Source organism: Pseudonaja textilis, chromosome 2, assembly GCF_049901715.1.
Source record: "Pseudonaja textilis isolate UNSWEBS1 chromosome 2, rPseTex1.2, whole genome shotgun sequence".
Classification (NCBI taxonomy): domain Eukaryota; kingdom Metazoa; phylum Chordata; class Lepidosauria; order Squamata; family Elapidae; genus Pseudonaja; species Pseudonaja textilis.
Genome location: NC_141991.1, coordinates 27,802,337 through 27,822,731, shown reverse-complemented (window position 1 = coordinate 27,822,731; position 20,395 = coordinate 27,802,337).

Sequence of the window (20,395 nt, the reverse complement as noted above, 5' to 3'; positions counted from 1 at the left end):
AATTCCATTTCAGTTTAAACACTTTCAGCAAAGAAGGGCCAACCCCTTCCTAAGGCAGCCTGCTCATTGACATTGTTAGGAATTAGTCTATTGAAAAGAACTTCCTTTTAATTTAAACCTATTATTCCTTCTACTGTCTCCTGGGACAATTCTGCCCTGTCTTCCATGTGACAGCCTTTCCGATACTTGAAGACAGCTCTTTGCAAAGTATCTCCTTGCAGCCTTCTTTAAACATACCCAGTGCCTCCAACATTTCTCATTTTTCCTTCCACCTGTTTATCACCTTAATTCCTATCAAGAGGAATATAGTTGGACGGGACCTTGGAGATCTTCTAGTCCAATCCCCTGGTCAAGCAGGAGACCCTCTACCATTTCAGATAACCCCTGGAAACAGTGAAGGACTGGTCCAGGGTGCCTCTGCCAGTGAAAATGGAGCTCAGCGAGGCTGTGCAAGACCCACCTGGGCTCCGTTTTTGTCCAAAATGGCCTCCTGCAGCCCTCTGCCCAGTGGTGAGATTCAAAATTTTTTACTACTGGTTCTGTAGGTGTGGCTTGGTGGGCGTGGCATGGCTTGATGGGTGTGGCAGGGGAAGGATACTGTAAAATCTCCATTCCCTCCCCACTCCTGGGAGTTACCACTGGTTCTCCAAACTACTCAAAATTCCTGCTACCGGTTCTCCAGAACGGGTCAGAACCTGCTGAATACCACCTCTGCTTCTGCCAGTGAGAAAGGAGGCCCAGGGTGGCCGCCCACTCCATTTTCTCTGGCATAGGGCTGCAGGAGGCCATCATGGTCAAAAACAGAGCCTCAATGAGTGACGTCAAGCTGGCCACATGCCCCCTGGCCACACACCCCCTGGCCACGTGCCCCCTCACCCCCCCAAAATCAAACACAACCCTGATGCAGCCCTCAATGAAATAAAGTTTGACACCCATAGTGTAGATGGACTGGTTGAAGCAGGCTTAAGGCTATATTGATTGAAGTCATTTCTGCTCTCCTTCACCACTTGCTTCAGGATGACTTCAGCCAGTATTGTCTTCCAGCCTGCTTCAATCAGTCCATCTACAGGGGAAGCTCTAAGGGGTGACTTCTCTCTCTCTCCTAATCCATTCAATAGGAAAATAATACCCAAACCAAGTTTTTATCGCTTAGAATATTAGGAAGCAACATTCAGACTCTTGTACTCTAGACACACTGATATGATAGGAACTGTACGCTAAATTATTACATTATCAAAATACAACAATGAACCGATTCTCTTCCATCATCTCTTACTCTAATTGTCACTATCACTGGTGTCCCTGTGCCCCAGTACCAAATTCATCTTTTTCTGTTCATCTTTTTCAAACCCTCTTTCCTCCTTCCGTAAATAAATCTCCACAAAATTCATCGTAATCGTAAAGCCAGCTTGAAGTAGTGGTTAAACCAGGACTCAGACTCAGGGCGAGTCTAAAATGTGGAGAATAATGGGTGGCTTCGGCGCCAGTCATCTTCTCTTGCTCCACTTCATAGGATTATTGCTGGGATTAAATGAAGGGAGATATGCATGTATGTCACCTTGAACTCCGAGAGAAAAGCAGAAGTTAAAAATAAAAATAAACTTTCAGAATCCTTAAACACAACAGGAAAAGTAATGAATGTGGGAGGTTAGCATTAAAGGGGAAGATTGTAGATAATACTTGCAATAAAAAGAGAAGTGCCAATGAATAGAAAAAGGCAAAAGAACATGAGTTTAATGGCTATCATGGGATGAATACTGAAAAGAACAAAAGAATTCAAGGAGGACATTTACATATGCTTTACTGAGTGCATCAAGGCCTCGATTGTGTAAATGTGAAACACTAATGGATTCTTTTGATGAAACCTTTAAAATGGACAAGCAATTCCTATAAAAATTGAGTCTGAAAACTATGGTGGCTCAGAATAGACTGAGAATAAACAAGGACACAAATTGTTGCATGACCGGCTCAAGGTTGCCTCAGCCTTCCAACCTTTCATGGCTGGTAGAATGAGGAGCCAAATTGTTGGAGGCAATAGCTGGATTCTGTAACGTGACTAGAGAAGGCTGTAAAGCCCTGTGAAGTAGTATATAAGTCTAAGTGCTATTGCTATGTATTGAAACAGAAAGGCAGGATTAAAAGGATAAGAATCAAAGCAGAGGTCAAAGAAACACCACAACATTCTTAGTTGTGTAGCAACACATACAACAGCAAAAATTTAAAAAAAATGAAAGCCTGAAGCAATGTTGAAGATTAAAGAGACAATAGTAATGTTGCTCAGTGTACATTGTGAATTCACACTTCATGCCAAAGAAATGAAGGGGAAGTCAATAGTTTTCTTGGCTATACTAATAGAAAAAGATTGGCAGAATGCTTGATTAATTAATCCTATGGCAATGTGACAGTTGTCCTGAAGGATTAAGACAAACAAGAACAGAATTCAATGTTTGGTTCAGTGACAATGTATAGGAGCTCAAAAATGATATACAAAAACTTGAAAAAAGAGAAGACCACTTCAGTATTGCTGCGAAGTGACAACACGGGGAGAAAGACTAACTCGGAAGCTTACAGGTGCTTGGTGGATGAAACTCTAATTTCCTTGAATAAAAAAGTATTTTCAACTTCTGTAGACTCCAATGAGTATCCATCCAACCATAAAATATCCTGAGAGTGGCATATGACAATTCATATTACTCCCCTTTAGTATGTCTTCAGCACCACGGACAACACTCACATGTGTGGTGAGCTTCCAAAATGTTATTCCCACTCTTCCATCTCCATTGAAGAAGGGATGGTTAATGCTCTTCCTGTAACTAAGGTTGTCTTCTTCCCTTCCCTTTCTTTCATACTTCAAGGATTTTTTCATTTGGCTAAAAAAAAGAAGAAGAAGCCCAAAGCGGCATGCAGTCTAAGGGATAGAGACTGATTATGAGCCTCGGTGGTGCAGTGGTTGGAGTGCAATACTGAAAAATACTTCTGCCGGCTGCCGGCTGCCTGCAATTTGGCATATCGAATCCCACCAGGTTCAAGGCTGACTCACCCTTCCATCCCTCCAAGGTGGGGGCAATATGCTGATTCTGTAAACTGCTTAGAGAGGGCTATAAAGCACTGTAAAGTGGTATATAAGTCTAAGTGTTATTGTCATTTCTATTGTTATTATCCGTAAGTATAATTATTTTAACATTCTGGTTAAAACCCATGCTTCTTTTCAGCTTGATCCTAAGCATCTGAACCCAGAAAGAAATCCAGAAGATAATGGTCTACGTTGCACAATACATAATATTACAGATATTTTGTTCTTTAGCTAGAGGCCCTTGAAAGACAGGTTTTCCTAATGTATGAGGAATGAATTTTAGATCCAACACAATATATGTCTCATCCTTGTTTCTTCAGGAACAAAGAAAGTGGGTATGGATCACAGGGAGGAGAAGACAACTATCTCAGTGTGATGGGTTGCGGCATAAAAGCTGGTATCTGGCCCCATTTTAAAACTAGTTCCCGAGCATAACAATACAGGACAAATGACGCCATTAGCACTATAAGATCACCTTTACCAGCTGACTCCATGTTCATACATGGATGCAGCAGTTTTTTTAATTAAAATGTTTTGATAATACAAAAGAAAAGCCCACTTGGGTCATTCTAAAGTTCATCTTCTGTTCCCATGGTTATCAAGCAGATATTTACAGACATCCACAAGCAAATAATTCATGCAGGAGCATTGTGGGATACCTCTTGATATTCCCAGAAATTAGCACTGAGATACCTATTTCCTCAAATACTGGGAGAAACCACCATTAATGGCCTTCCATATATGGAAGTACTCTTAACTTCGGAAAGTATTAGAATATGATGTATAGACAATAATATTACTATTGAGTAACAATTGTAACATTATTCAATAGAAGTATTGTTGTCTATACATCACATTCTACCATGTTTCCCCCAAAATAAGGCCCAGTCTTATATTTTTTACCACCAAAAAAGGCACCAGGTCTTACTTTTGAGGGATATCTTTTATTGATTCACCTTGCACTGGTGGCACTAACAGCCCTGCCCAGCAGGAGTCTGCTGCCAGCCTACATCTTCTGTGGCCTCTTGTTGCCACTTGTATATGTCATCCCTGGCCTCTGGTTCACCATCAGAGGCCCTTCAGGAAAGACCTTTGCAGCCGATAACAGAGTGTGTGTGTAGCATGTATATATGTGTGTTATGTATGTGTATGGATATATATATATATTTCATTTTTAATGTGTGCCAGTGTACTTACAGTAAAAAAATGACAATAAAAGTTATCTTGTCCGATCTTCCTTCTTTCCTTCCCAACCCCATTCCTCCCCACACCCTATTGTGTATTGGCTTCCCAGCCAAGTACTTACCAGGTCTGATCCTGTTTATCTTTCTAAAATCAGCCTACTGAAATAAATACCAAACTAAACTGCCCAATAATTTACCTACCATCACTATCTTGCACCTGATTTCAATGTAAACAGCCAATCTGCAGTATTACTAAATTTTGCTAGGCATCTGCTGCATGTTATTCTCTCTTCCTTGATAATCTAGATTCTAGTCTAAATTGGGCAAAACAGTGTGGAGTCACTGGCAAGAGCAGCTCCCATTCCTTTCCCTGTGAGCAGCCTTGTCCTCTCCTCATTTGTGAAGTGCACTAAGTTTAAAGGTGCTGCGAGAGGCTGCTCACTGAGAGAGGAATATGGGAAGATGCATGGCTTTTCTCCACCCCAAGAGGGCTGCTCCCTCTCTCTCTCTCTCCTCCATTCTTGGCATGGAGAAAAGTTGGTGGGAGCAGCAGTTGAGGTGGTCGGTCACCTGTCCTGGGTCTCACGCTCACCATATCTGCAGGGGGTGGGGGATGCAGCGGCAACGAGGTGGCAATGGCTATGGTGGCGATTCCAGTGGCGTTGGGGCTCCAGGACCAGCTCTCCCCCTGCCACCCATGTGGCTGCACACATGGTGCATCGGGGCTTCCAGGCTCTGCTCCCTGCAGCCACCGTCAGCTATCCTGGAATCAATCAAGGGGTGCCTTGCCTACACTAACCTCTCCATGTGTTCCTTCCTGCTGCTCTTGCTGGGAGAGTGAGCTGGGACTTGCAAGCTTTTCGCTGTGCCAGGAAAGACTCCCTTGCTCTCCCAGCTGGAGCAGCAGGTGAGAGAAACAGCTGCTAACCTACACTAACCTACACTAGCCTCTCCACATGTTCCTTCCTGCTGCTCTTGCTGGGAGAGCAAGAGAGTCTTTCCCAACACAGCGAAAAGCTTCAAGCCCCCCTCCCATTGGAAACGGCTCCAGGCAGCAGAGAAGCAACTAGGTTGAATCCTGCTTCTCTCTGTTGCCTGGGAGCTGCTTCCCAATGCGAGTGGGAATTGCAAGTTTTTCACTGTGCTGGGAAAGACTCTCTTGCTCTCCCAGCTGGAGTAGCAGGTGAGAATAGTAGCCGCTGACCTGGCCAGAACCTACACTCGCCTCTCCATGTGTTCCCTGGTGGAAGGCAAGTGGTGGGGGAAAGGCGACCGGAGGCAGCGGCAAAAAGCAAGTGGTGGTAGTGGGGGAAAGGCAACCAGCAGCAATGGCAAAAGTGGTGTGAGGGAGGGGGAAAGGCAACCAGCAGTGGCAGATAGGCGACCAGGCCTTGCAGAGCCTCACTCACCCAGGAAGATCAGTTCAGGCAGGGCCACAGTAGAAGGCAGGCAGCAATGGCTGGCCTAGCGGGTGCGCAAAAGCAGGCTGCAGGCAGCGATATCATGCATGCACTTGATGTCACACAGGCATGATAAGGACTGACTGAGCAGGGAGCAGAGAAGCAGGCAGAGAGGGGCGGGGCCAGCCAGAGGCACGATTCACTGGTTATCCGAACTATGGAGAATAGTAACAACCGGTTCTATCGAACCGGTCCAAACCAGTAGAATTCCACCCCTGGGCAGCAAGCAGCTGCAGAAGAAGTGGGTCGGTAAGGCAAGGCAAGGGTCATGGTGTGTGAGGCCTGGCTGCAACTGTACGAAGGTAAGTAGTAGGGCAGCTGTACCCCCATCCCACCCTAGCTTAATTTTTACCTGTGCGCCTCACCCCACCCCATGTATCCCAGAGTGGGCAGGGTCTTAACTAGTGTTTATTTGGGGGGTAAGGTTTATTCAGTTCTGAGATATTTAGAACTGTCACAAACCAGTCTTTTCTTTGAAATCCTGGATCTCCGGATTTTCCATTGATCTATTTCCCCAATCTGTATGGATCTTTGTCTCATTCTGCTTACTTCTGATTTAACTGACCTAAAAAACCTTTGAAGATGAACACTGGCTTGACAGTTTTGCAGAACCCTTCACATAAAAAAAATTGCTCGTGTGGGTGTGGGTGTTTATGTATTTGTGCACGTATGTGTATATCAGAAAAATGCAAATAACAAGTACCCATGAATTAAGGAGAGGGGCAAGGATGGGCACTGAAAGCAATTGATTTATTTTTTCAGTGAGATGGTTTATTCAAGTGGAGCATTAAAGCGAGATGGATATTAAATCTTATAATAGATAATCTTTGATTTCCTTTGTGGGATTAAGAAATAGGAGTGGTAGCAGTGTAGAAATGCAATGTGAATGCAAGTGTGGATTTTGTGATGCAGTTTTTCCTCTTCTCTCTGCAGGACATTGTTATGGATTTGGTGGGGATTTGGCTAGAAAGGAATTAATAGGATTAGAATGATTATAGGGTAAAGTGAGTTTCCTTGGCAATTATATGAAAATGCCCAAGTCGTCTAAGAGGCCATGAAGAAGCTAAATCATCATTATTTCTCCAAATCCATAGAAAAGTTTCATTTTGGAGAAAGGGAAATCTGAGAACATACAGACCACAAAAACGATGTGCCACAAAACCATGGAACCCCTGACTTGTCTCCTTGAGCTTAGGATAGGTCGTTGGATGAAGTCCTTCGTTTCATCTCATGTACTTATTGGGCAGATGCTATCTTGTTCATTTGTACTGTTAGCTGTTAATATTGTGAGGGACCTAGAGTCATTTTGGAATCGGGCAGTGCCTAAATCTAAGGAAAACAAACCAATATAACGTTGGGAAGCATTGGACCATATGAAAACACAGAGTGTTCCGGTTGTTTTGCAAATAAGGAAATGGCACAAAAGCTCTGAAACTTTTATTATTTCCCTTCGATGGGAAGCCCATCTAAGATACAACCCTGACATTTGTCACAGTTGAGAGATGTGGCTTTCATCAAATGCTCCCCTAAAGATGTGCTTTATCTGCTAAATCTGCCGTTTCTCCCCATTCCTTAGAACTTTCTTTTAGCAGTTTGATATTACAGGAGGACATTAGTTATGCAGAAGAAACCAGATTCTCGATAAAATCCGTCAAAGCAGTGCTGAGCTTGCGGAAAAGAATGAACAAACAGGGCAGCTGCAATATTCTAATATTCAATCTAAATGACACATGTTGAAGAATGGCCTCCTTATCATACAAATGCTTCATTCGGTCCATCACGGCCAAGTAGGCTGATAATATCCAGCTATTATTTTAACTCCTGGTCAGCCAGGCAACAATGTGGAGTGTCTGGAGGCTGAGTGGGCCTAGATGGGAAGGAACAGGCTCAGGCTGAACATTAGCAAGACAACGAGGCCTTTGAGGCCACCTAGATCCAGAGTCTTTTCATCCTTGATTTCTGAGCTGACTTACACTGCCTCAGTTTAACCACTTGTGACATCTGGGGATCCTTCTAGATCAGTGGTGGCAAAGCTTTTGGGCTTGGGGCAGAGGTGGTATTCAGCCAGTTCTGAACAGTTCTGGAGAAATGATAGTGGAAATTTGGAGTAGTTTGGAGAACTGGCAAATACCGCCTCTGACTGGCCCCGCTCCCATCTATTCTCTGCCTCCCGAGTCCCAGCTGATCAACCGGGTCTTCTTTTGTTGCCTTGGACAGGAGAATGGAGCTGGAAAGCAGGTTAGTGGGTTGGGGAGGGAATAGGGATTTTGCAGTATATCCTTCCCCTGGAGTGGGGTGAAAAATTGGGATTTTACAATATCCTTCCCCTGCTCTGCCCACCAAACCATACCCACAGAACTGATAGTAAAAAATTTTTGAATACCACCACTGGCTCGGTGTATCAAAAATTCAGAAAATGCCTAACTTGACTCTGCTGGTATGTCATACCGAACCAACACTCCACCATCTAGGCCAGGGGTGTCAAACTTGATTTCATTGAGGGCCACATCAGAGTTGTGTCTGACCTTGGGGGGCAGGGTGGGTGTGGCCAAGGTGGGTGAGGTCAGCTTGACGTCACTCATGTTGGGGCCACCTGTGGTGATTTGAGTACTCTGCCAGTAAAAACAGGCTCCTGGTCTCCATTTTGGCTCCTGCAACTCTCTGCCAGAGAAAATAGACCTTGTGAGGGCCACACATGGACCTTCTGAGCTCCATTTTCACTGACAGAGGTTCCTCAGGCTGGTCCTTTGCTATTTCCAAGGCAACTCCGCAGTCCAGATCTAAGCACCCCCCAGGCTTTGAGTTTGGCAACCCTGATCTAGGCCATCCTGAACAGAGTCACTTGGCAGTAGCACCAAGACTGGGCCTGAAGTAGAAGCCCGGGCTTCAACTTCATCTCTAGTGCCACTGCTGCCATTTAAAAATGCAACCTCGTGTTGTCCCCCAAGGTGCATGAGCATTGGGGGACAGCATGATTGGCCCTGTGGTCCATCCTTCCCCGGATCTCTTATGTGTTGCTTACTTTTAGGCAGTGTACCTTGAGAACTGGATTGCCAATATGTGTTTGTAGTGTAGTTACTGCATAGGGGGACGAGCGGTCTGCCACCTCCAAGTGGTGTCCCCTGGATGCGCGAAGCCGTCAAACGCTGAGCGTAACTGAGAGCAGACCCTCCGACGACAGGCCCACGCGACAGGCCGGCTGGAGTACTCAAATGCCGCATCAACATGATGGAAACGTCCACTACAGGGGGACGAGCGGTCTGCCACCTCCAAGTGGTGTCCCCTGGATGCGCGAAGCCGTCAAACGCTGACCGTAACTGAGAGCAGACCCTCCGACGACAGGCCCACGCGACAGGCCGGCTGGAGTACTCAAATGCCGCATCAACATGATGGAAACGTCCACTACAAAACACACGTCCAATGCTACCGCGTTCGGGGGAACCGACGGGCGCAGGAGACCATTGGCCTGCGCCAAAAATCAACGAAATGGTCCACGCGGAAAGCACGGCCGTGTGAAAAAACGCAAGCGGGGAACAGAGGACTGCCAGACGCTCAAGGTGGCCACCTGGAACGTGGATTCGCTGACTGGACGCTCGACCGAGATCGTCAGGGCCATGCGGGACAGGAAGCTGGACATCTGCTGCCTCCAGGAAACTCGCTGGAAGGGCAACAAGGCTACGACTATAGACGGCTACAAGATCATATACACCAGCTGTAAGGAAAACCGCGGCGGTGTAGCTGTGGTTGTCAGTCCAAGCTGGCAAAGTTCCGTCGCAGAAGTTAAGCGCCTCACAGAACGACTGATGATAATCGTCGTAGCGACCGAGAGGCAGCGCCTACACATCTTGTCCGCCTACGCCCCTCAGACCGGATGTCACGAGGAGGAGAAGGATACCTTCTGGGAACTGCTCGACATCCAACTCAGGCAGATCCCACACGAAGACGACATCATCATCTCGGGCGACCTGAATGGTCATGTAGGGCGGGACAAAAGCGGACACCAGTGCCACGGTGGGCACGGCACAGGCGATACGAATGAGAATGGCCAGAGGATCCTGGACTTTGCCGACTCCCATGATATGACCATCACGAATACCTGCTTCATTAGGCGAGAATCTCAACTCCTCATCTACCATAGCAGAAACGGGAGCCACCACACACAGATCGACTACATCATCGTACGACGAAGAGCCGCTAAAAACGTGCTCAACGCCAAGGCGTACCCGTGCACGAATCGAGCAGTCAGCACAGGCCGCTGATGGCGAAGATCAGGATCAGCAAGCCCAAGACCAGGATTGACAAAAGAAATGCAGACCAGCCACGAATCAAGTGGTGGAACCAGAAGAAGATGGCGGGACCCCTCATCAAACCGGAGCAGTTCCCGCAGATGGTCGACGGGCCACAGGAAGCGTGGTCCATGCTGAAGAGCACTGTTCACACTGCCGGCTGCCAACAGCTTGGTTGCACCAAGCCAGGACGGAGACGCATCGAACGAGATACATGGCTCTGGACACTGGAAGTACAAGATGCCGTACACCTGAAGAAACGGCTCTACAAGGCCTTTCTTCAGGACAAGACCAGCGAGAAGCTCTGCGAATACAAGGCGGCCAAAAGGCAGCCAAGAAAGCAGTAGCGACAGCCAGAAGCTCCCACTACGATGACATCTACGAGAAGCTGAACACGCGAGAAGGCGAGAATGAGATCTACCGCCTAGCCAAAAGCAGACACAGGAAGACCCTGGACATTGACCAGTTTCATGGGATCAACGACGAAAGGGGAAATTTGATCGTCAACCCCAGAGACGCTGCGGAGAGGTGGCAGCAATACTTCGAGAAGATCTCCACCGAGGAGTTCCCACACCCACGAACCCCGCGAGGTGACCCAGTTGAAGGCCCAGTCTCAGGCATTTATGCCAGCGAGGTCGCCGATGCCATCAAGGCCATGAAAAACGGTAAGGCAACAGGACCAGACGACATCCCTGCCGACTTCTGGAAAAAGGCACTACCGGGCTCGGCATTGTGGCTGTGCGAGCTGTTCAACAACATCGTCTCCACGGGAAAAGTGCCACACGACTGGTACCGCAGCACCACTGTTCCGATCTGGAAGGGAAAGGGCAGCCCAGCGGACTGCTCCAACTACAGACCGGTCAGGTTACTGTCACACACTATGAAGATCTTTGAACGCGTCCTTGATAAGCGCATTCGGGACACCGTCGACATCAGCGTCAACCAGGCTGGATTCATCAAGAACTGCGGCACCACCGACGCCATCTTCGGTGTGCGGATGCTGATGGAGGCTCACAGAGAGAAGAAAATCCCGCTCCACACCGCCTTCCTAGACTTGGAAAAGGCCTTCGACCGAGTCCCGCGATCTCATCTGGTACGCACTGCGAGGTCCACGGTGTGCCTGAGCTGCTCGTACAATGGGTCCAACTCCTATACAGATGTCACAAAAGCCGTGTAAAAGCGGCAGCTGGGATATCAGAGGAGTTTAATATTACCGTCGGCGTACACCAGGGCTCTGCTCTCTCACCACTGCTGTTCATTCTGGTGATGGACACAATTACACACGACCTGTACACGCCCGCCCCATGGACGCTGCTCTACGCCGATGATGTGTTCCTGGCCAACCTGTGCAAGGCTGAACTAGAGCACCGAGTCCAACAGTGGCACGACCGCCTCGAGCAGTTCGGGCTCCGGCTGAACCTAAAGAAGTCCGAATACCTGACCACTGACAATGAAATGACAGGCTCCATCCACGTGAACGGGCAGGAGCTACCGCGCGCCTCCACCTTCAAGTACCTGGGAACTACTCTTGGGGAAGAAGGCCTACTACAAACTGAGGTGGCAGCCAGGATCAATGCAGCGTGGGGCAAATGGAAGTCCGTCACGGGCGCCTCTGTGACAAGAAGATGCCGATGCGCCTGAAGGCGAAAATCTATAACTCTGTGGTGCGCCCTGTGCCATATACGGCGCAGAGTGCTGGCCGGCGACCAAAGAAGTCGAAAGCAGACTCCAGATAATGGAGATGCGAATGCTCCGATGGTCGGTAGGCCTCACCCTACTCGATCGCGTCAGGAACGAAGAAGTGCGTAGACGGTTCAACGTCGTGCCCATCCCCACGGTCATGAGGCAGTCCCGGCTACGATGGTTCGCCACGTGAGCCGCGCCAAGGAAGAATCCATCATCAAATCTGTAATGAAGGTGACTGTCGGAGGAGCGAGACCGCGTGGTAGACCTAAACAACGCTGGATGGACACGATCAAGGCCGATCTAGAGATCGCGAAGGCAGACCCGACACACGTGGCAGACAGAGAGGTGTGGAAGCAGTACTCAAGGACATTAGCGGACCTCGCCCGAGCGCGAGACAAACGCTGAAGAAAAAGAAGAAGAAGAAGAAGAGAAGAAGAAGTGTAGTTACTGCATTGCATTGCATTTGTCATTTGTTGTTCCTAGTTGCATGTTGAATGGTTGAGTGCATTGAATGAATGAATGAATGAATGAATGAATGAATGAATGAATGAGTGAATGAGTGAATGAATGGAATACCAATTAGTAGCTCAGGATTGAAATGTGGGGTCCTTCATTACCCTAACTAGGTAATATCTCAGTGCTACTAGCAATGAAACATCTGCAAGAAAATAAGCAAGCTCTGGATCACAATGTAATCCTATATAACAATATCCTTTCAAGCTACAGTATTCTGTCTTCTATCAGGCTCTAGGCTAATATGGTGATAAGAGAAGGCTAGGAAACATCCTAACGTTGAATGAAGATTGGGCCAATAGCCCTATTTGTTCTTAGAAAGCCTTCTGTAAACTGGCACCTTCCAGATACATTGGGACTAAAACTCCAGTGTTTAGGAGTTAGGTGATGCAGGGATGGGATCTGACCGGTATAAATACTGGTTCTGTCGCTTTGGGTTGCACGCACATGCGTGAGTTGTGTGAGTCATGTGAGTGCAATTTATGACCTGATGAGCTGCCCGGACAGCTGAGCAGAGCCGCATGCAAATGCGCAGTGGTTGGAAAAGCCCTTTTTTCCTGCTTTTTCAACCGCAGCTGTGTCACGCAAAGCAGCTGTGGTTGAAAAAGCAGGAAATAAAGGTCAGGTAAGAGCCCGGGCAGCAGACACAGAACTGGTTCTATGTATACTCTCTGTTTACTACTTATCAGAGCAACTGGTTTTACAGAAGTGGACAGAACTGGTAGAATCCCACCCCTGAGGTGATGGGGAGAAACTGAACTGAGCCTCAGATATTATAAAGGGAGGTAGCATCGAACTTTGCAGAAATCTCATTCCTTTTCCAAGGATGGTTCTTACTGGGCATCTGGGGAGGCATCCTACACACTGGATCCTACAAAGCTATTTCAGGCAGCCCAAATGCAATAGCTCTCCTACTTTTTCCAGGGAACAGTGTGGCACCTTCTTTTAGAACGGGGTTGCCAACCTTTTGGACCTAGGGACCACCAAAGTCATAATTTTAGATCCCAGGGACTACTAACCAGTTGTGTGGGCATGGCCTAATTTGTGGGTGTGGCTTGGTGGTCATGTGACTGGCTGGGCATGGCTTGTATGTAAATATAATAAATATTTATATAAATATTGAATTTTTTATTTTAAAAAAGAGCAACTTTTACCCAAAATCAGGCAAAGCAGGCAGGCAGATTGAGTTGCTCACAGGATCACAGATTCATTCAGGAATATATTTATCTGCCATTGGCTATCTCAGTCTGTCACCTAACATTTGCTTGCAAGCTAACTCATAAAATTTGCTAGCAAGCAAACTCACAAAATTAACTCACAACACACCATGTATGTAAATATTGAATTTTATCCAAAATCCAGCAAAGCAGGCAGATTGAGCTGCTCACAGAATCATTGAGTGATCTATCTATCTGCCATTGGCTAGCTCAGTCTCTCAAATTTGCTTGCTGTGAGTCTGCACTGAATTTGCTTGCAAGCAAACCTTCAGTCCTAAGGGAGGTTCGGCTGTGCTTAGCTAGAAAGCAAGAAATCCAACCATTTCTGGCTTCCTGGCTAATCTAAATCTCTTGTCAGAGCAGAACAGTTGATGGTCGGAAAAAGGAAAAATAGCAACTTAGCAGACAAGTTTGCCAGGTAAAGTGTGAGTGGGTGGGGAGGGTTTCTGTGGGCCATGTGGGCGGTGCAGCCTTGTGTTTCTGCGCAGCCTGGATTAATTGCTTTGGGGGCGGCCCACCGGTGGGCTGTGGCCCACCGGTTGGCGACCGCTGTTTTAGAAGATTGGGGTGAGTAGGCAAAAATTCCTTGAACTTGATCACGAGTGAGGTCCTCAGGAACAAGTTGGGACTGTGAGTATGAATTCTATCAAAGAAAAGTCCTGTCTTATGGATCCCATGCACAGCCTGGTCTAGCACCCATAGCTCAACAAGGGTGAGCAAGAATGAGTTCTAGTATCTAACAGGCTGTCACAAAGAAGATAGGGTCAACCTATTCTCCAAAGTCCCTGAAGGCAAAACAAGAAGCAATGGATGGTAATCAAGGAGAGAAGCAACCTAGAACTACAGAGAAATTTCCCGACAGTTAGAACAATTAATCTGCTGCATTATTGGAGATTTTTCAGAAAAGATTGGACAACCGTTTGTCTGAAATGGTATTCAACCCCCCTTGAGTGGAGGGTTGGACTAGAAGACCTCCAAGGTCCCTTCAAACTCTGTTATTCTGAGTATGACCCTCCTCGTATTTACTGATGATGCCCTAGGGGATTGCAACCTCTAATTTAAGGCCCCTTGCTATAACCTTAACCTGCCAACCTGATGCCTTCCTAATGAGTCAAGACTACAATTCCCAGAATTCCTGATTCTTGCCTTTAAAGACTGGGGAATTCTAAGAGTTAAAATCCAGTTTAAGGCCACTGGACCCAAAAACTGCAGTCTGGATTTACAGTCTTAACTGCCTGCCCCACCATCTTTTCTGTCAGTCCTTTTCTTTAAGTGTTGTGTTAATTTATTATATCCACTTAGATTTTAAAGGTGTAAAGGCCTATACCCAGCTGCATGGACGGATTTTCTTCTGTAAATCAAAGCCTTTAATATTAAATTAGGTTTCCCATAAATATTCTTTCTAGACTGAGATGGGATTAGAGTCAAGCTGCTTTATTTTGCTGCTTGGTTTAATTAGTTTGCTTTTATGTCTGAGTCATTCTTATGCTATCTCACAAATTCATTGTTTACAGTTTAGCATCTCCAGCAACAAAGCCTTATTGATGTGGAAAAAATAAAGGAAGATAAACTCAGGTCAAACATCTGGAGAGGTTCCAGTTAACAATTACCATTTGACTTGTTTTGAAAATATTCCAAATTTTAAACGATAACTGAGAGGAGCTTCATCTGAATCTATTGTTGATTCAAATTAAAAGAGCACTGTTGTCACTATGGGATGAAGTAGACTGCTCCATATAGAAAAAAGAACTTTTAATATATCTGATGTGCAAGAGGTTTATTGGCTCAGCTATAAGCAGATACAATGAAACACATTTTCACAAAATGTTTTTCCTGAAATATTTGCAAACCAATTTTTAGCTGAGGTGAGTTAATCTTTTCAATGTTTAGAGTTTTTACGGTGCTTGGTTTCCGGTTGGGTCACACTTCTTGCTGCAGTGCTGAAATGGTTTACCTTTTCCTGGGATGTTTTTGTTGTTGCTTTCAATTTATTTATCCATAAATCATGAGATAATTCAAATATTCACTATGTCCCACTCTGCTTAGCTTGCACGCCCAGGTAGAGTTGGCCAGATGCTTCCACTTGTTGAGAAAGTTTACAACATAAAGTGTAACTTTCAGAATCAAACTTTAAAAAGCCTCCCACAATGTATATTACTTAAAATTAGGAAAGAGAAAATGATAATTTCCAATATAGAATAGCAGCAAATTGTAAATAATTTTACAGTGAAAGATCAGAGAAAGGAAACGTAAATCTTTTGACCCAAGAAATGATTCCAAAGAGGATTATTGTCCTCCTATTTCCAAATGAATGCAAGAAGCTGTATACAATAATTTAACATAATAGACTTGCAGAGCTACCCAAACTTTCCTGCTCTTTTTTTCGTATGAGTTTGGCAACCGATGAACACTCTAGATCTGGGATGGCGAATCTATGGCATGCATACCAGAAGTGGCACACAGAGCCCCCTCTGTGGGCATGCAAGCCATCAGCTTCACTCAGGTCCACTGTACATGCTGCTGCATATGCCGTGCATGCTTCCCACCGGCTACCTGGCCGGATCTCTGCTCCGCATGCACGGGGTGCTGCGGGGTGCATGTACAAGGCGCATGCACAGGAGGCAGGGGGCATGTGTGGAGGGGGTGTGCATGTGGAGGGGACACATGCGCATTGCATTTTGGGGATGTGTGCATGGCACTCAGTGCCAAAAAGGTTAGCCATCATTGCTCTAGATGTTCATTTTATATATATATAGGCTCTCTCTATATATATAGGCTATAAATTCCTTGCTAAGGTTGATTTCCAGATATTATGGATAGCACAGTTTTGTTATCTTTGGGTTTCTTAGAAGTTCAAAGATCTTTGATTGAGTAAGAATTTCATTATGCATTCTAATTTATTCCACCATCCCACACCCATTGGTGCCATTGAAACATTTGGCCTTTCAGAGATTAGCCAATAAGGAAAAAGGCAGGATTGGAAACACAGCTACAGGAAGGGATTTTTTTTTTTAAGCATGGTTGCAAGCTATTTCTCTCTCTCTAAGCTTGCAACGCATCCTACAAATGGAAGTTGAAATGCTATTTCTCGACTCGGCCTTCTAGAATGGAAAGCTGCGAAAACAAAAGAGGTTGTTTGAAATACACGTTAAGATTAAGACAGCATGACATATGTCCACATAGAAGACTTGAAAGCCCAAGGAATTGGATCTTTGCAAATTCAGATGTATATACCAGCCTGAGCCACACCTTGCAAAACAGAGCATGCTTACTGATCTTCTCACTTTCCAAATGTTCTAACACAGTTCTCTATTTGGGAAATAAAAACACTTAGCAATGCATATATTTAGAGAACAGTTAGAGAACAGTCTTTTTTAAAATACATTTTTTATTCAACATTTAAATAGTTTGTGGGAAGGGAAAGAAATATGAGTGAAATCGGAAGACATTTTTCAGAGTGGGAATATATTAATTCTCCCTTCCCACATATATTTATATCTATATCTCCTCCCTCCCTCCCTCCCTCCCTCCTCCCTCCCTCTTTCTTTCTTTCTTTCTTTCTTTCTTTCTTTCTTTCTTTCTTTCTTTCTTTCTTGCTTGCTTGCTTGCTTGCTTGCTTGCTTGCTTGCTTTCTTTCTTTCTTCAAAAAAAACAGTAGTTAAAGCTGAGGAAAACACTTGCCCATAAAGGAGAACAGTGAATTGGTCCATTTTAATTCTGTGTCAAAGTCTGTCTTCCAATTTCTCATGTCCCCCTGCCCCCCTGCCCCCACCTGCAAAAACAGGCCTTGCATTTTCATGAACACATTCTCAAGGAAACTTGCAATAATATTATGAGGTGTTTTGACAGTACTTTATGTATTGCTGTTTGGTATAATTTGTATTTATTTATTTTTTGCTTTCTGTTACATATTTCTCCATCATACTAAACCCCTCACTTATTGAATGCATCAAACATGTGGAGAAAGTTCCTCCTTGATGCCTTCTCATAGGCTTTATCTGAAATGAGGGAGACGGCAGTGAGGCTTCAAAGCATCTGAGGGAAGATTCTAAACTTCTTGGCCATTGTATGATCACTCATGGAGGTTGCTCAATTTCTTTTTCTTCTAAGAGGAGAACAACACATTCAAGGAAAGGAAAGTCTCTGTTGAATTCACCTCGAGTTCAGGGATATGTCTGTGTATTTTTCTTGGTAATAGAATTAGAATTCTTTATTGGCCAAGTATGGTTGGACACACAAGGAATTTGTCTTGGTGCAAATGCTCTCAGTATGCATAATAATGGAGAAGTGACCCATAGCATGAGCATCTCTTCTTCCGAGATGATTTTTGAGATTCCTTGGTTCCCTGGATTTTACATGGGTGGGAAAGACTAGAGTGGGAGGTCAACGCATCTTCATCACCACCACCATCATCATCATCATCTTGAAAGAAGGCAAGGATAGCCGTGCTTGGCTTTTTCAAGTTCAGCAAAAGTCAGCTAAGTACAGGTAGTCCTCAACTTGTGACCACAACTGAGCCCAAAATTTAAGTCCTTAAGTGAGACATTGGTTAAGTGAGTTTTGCCCCATTTTTACGACTTTTCTCGCCGTATTTGGGAAGTGAATCATTGCATTTGTTAAATTCATAACCCGGTTGTTAAGTGAAACTGGTTTCCCCATTGACTTTGCTTGTCAGAAGGTCGCAAAAAGGGGGTCATGTGACTCTGGGACACTGCAACCGTCATAAATGCGAGTCAGCTGTCAAGCATCCGAATATACAGTAATATCACGTGACTGTGGAGATGCTGTGACAATCATCAGTGTGAGAAAATGGTCATAAGTCATTTTTTTCAGTGCCGTTATAACTTTGAACGGTCACTAAATAAACAGTTGTATGTCAAAACCACCTGCATTGCCACCCGTTAAGATTAAAGTGAAGGAAAACTCCTGTGAGATAAATTTAGAAATGAATTCTCTTGATACAACATTTGTTTGAATGTACGTATCTGCATATGGATAGTTGTCATTGGAATGGATAGGATACAAATACACACACAAACACTTTCAATTCTGCCAGCATGATTTTATTTAAAAAGCAGTAAAAGTACTTTGTTATTCTTTAGACAGTCAGTAAAGATGAAAGAATCATAATCATAATCAGAAATTATCCCTTGAGCTGGCAAGAAAGAATCTCGAAGTCATAAAAAGTAGTCCAGGAAAACATCAATCCAATGTACGAATGCTGCTGAAAAATCAAAAGACAAGGTAATTTCCACATTTGGAAACAACACCAGGAATGAAAGTGAAAATAAATTGTCAGTACATCGCTTTATAAAATACCATTTGTCAGCTTGGCTTTACGCAAGTACAATTCCCTGATTAAAGCCCTACGGAGAAAACAGATAGGGGAATAGTGTAAATTTGGGAAATGGGCAGAGAAGGCAACCAAAATCATTAGGTAGATCAAGCTCTTGCCTTGAAAGATAAAACTGTGAAGATATTTTAGTTTAGAGTGAAGGAGCATCAGGGAAGATGTAATGTAAGAATAAGCATGAATACCGCATGAGACAAGCTTTAATCTGTGACACACTGTAATATATCTTGGGCCATCCCAAAGGTGATTTTTCAAGAGGCAACTGGGCTTAGCTTTTTCCTTGAAGGTGTTTGCTTTTCATCCAGAAAGCTTCTTCAGTTCTGACTGATGCTTCTTGGATAAGAAATGAAATGTCTTCAAGGAGAAACAAAGAATAGAATAGAGTAGGGTAGGGTAGGGTAGGGTAGAGAATATAAAATATAGAATATAGAGTGGAGTGGGGTGGGGTTGGGTGGAGTGGAGTAGAGTGGAGTAGAGTAGAGTAGAGTAGAGTAGAGTAGAGTAGAGTAGAGTAGAGTAGAGCAGAACAGGGTAGGGTAGGGTAGGGTATAGAATGTAGAATGTAGAATGTAGAATATAGAATATAGAGTGGACTGGAGTGGAGTGGTATGGAATGGAATGGAATGGAGTAGAGTAGAGGGTAGAGTAGAGTAGAGTAGAGTAGAGTAGAGTAGAGTAGAGTAGAGTAGAGTAGAAGAGAAGAGAACAGAATTCTTTACTGGCCAAGTGTGACTGGACACACAAGGAATTTAGCACCTTTGGGACAACTATGACCTGGATGACTGAGAATCTCTGTAGACATCTTGGACCATCAATGAAAGTTAAAAGCAAATTAGTCTTCATAGCTATGCTGTACCTCCTGGATCTCAAGCAAGACCCCTCCAGCCCCTCCACAGCCACAGCAAAAGAGACTGCTATCCTTCTGTAACAAGAGCATCCACCTGGCAATTTTTGGATGAAGGACAGCAAACGAAACAGGGCCCTTCATTGCCTGTTATAGCTCCGCTTTGAAGATCTTGCTTCCTTTTTTTCCTACTGATGCTTTCCCTTAATTACTTTCCTCTAATTTATGTTCTCCACCATCACTAAATAGGAGCTTTCTGCCATAGGGCTTGTTTTTAATGTTTTGCTGTGAGCCAAGCTGACAACTGGTGTATTATAAAGCAATGTATTTTTCATAGGCTTCTCTGTGAAATTGTCAAGAAATGAAGGCTGCGACATATGGAATGCAAGATGACCAGCTGCGGAGTGCAGTGTGTTCCTGTTTGTTGACACATACTACCCCTTTTCAGGCATCGCTCTTAGGGTGTATTTTTGGTGAAATTCAGAAACCTCCGTCCTCAGGAATTGGTTTCTTTTAGCTCTCCTTGCTACACCTACATACATTCCATCCAATCATTCTCCCCGACAGGTAGCCCTGGACTTACGACCACAACTGAGCACCAAAATTCCATTGCTAAGCAAGATATGTGTTTAGTGAGTTTTGTCCCATTTTATGACCATTCTTGCCAGGTGTTTAGAATAGAATAGAATAGAATAGAATAGAATAGAATAGAATAGAATAGAATAGAATAGAATAGAATAGAATAGAATAGAATAGAATAGAATTTTTTATTGGCCAAA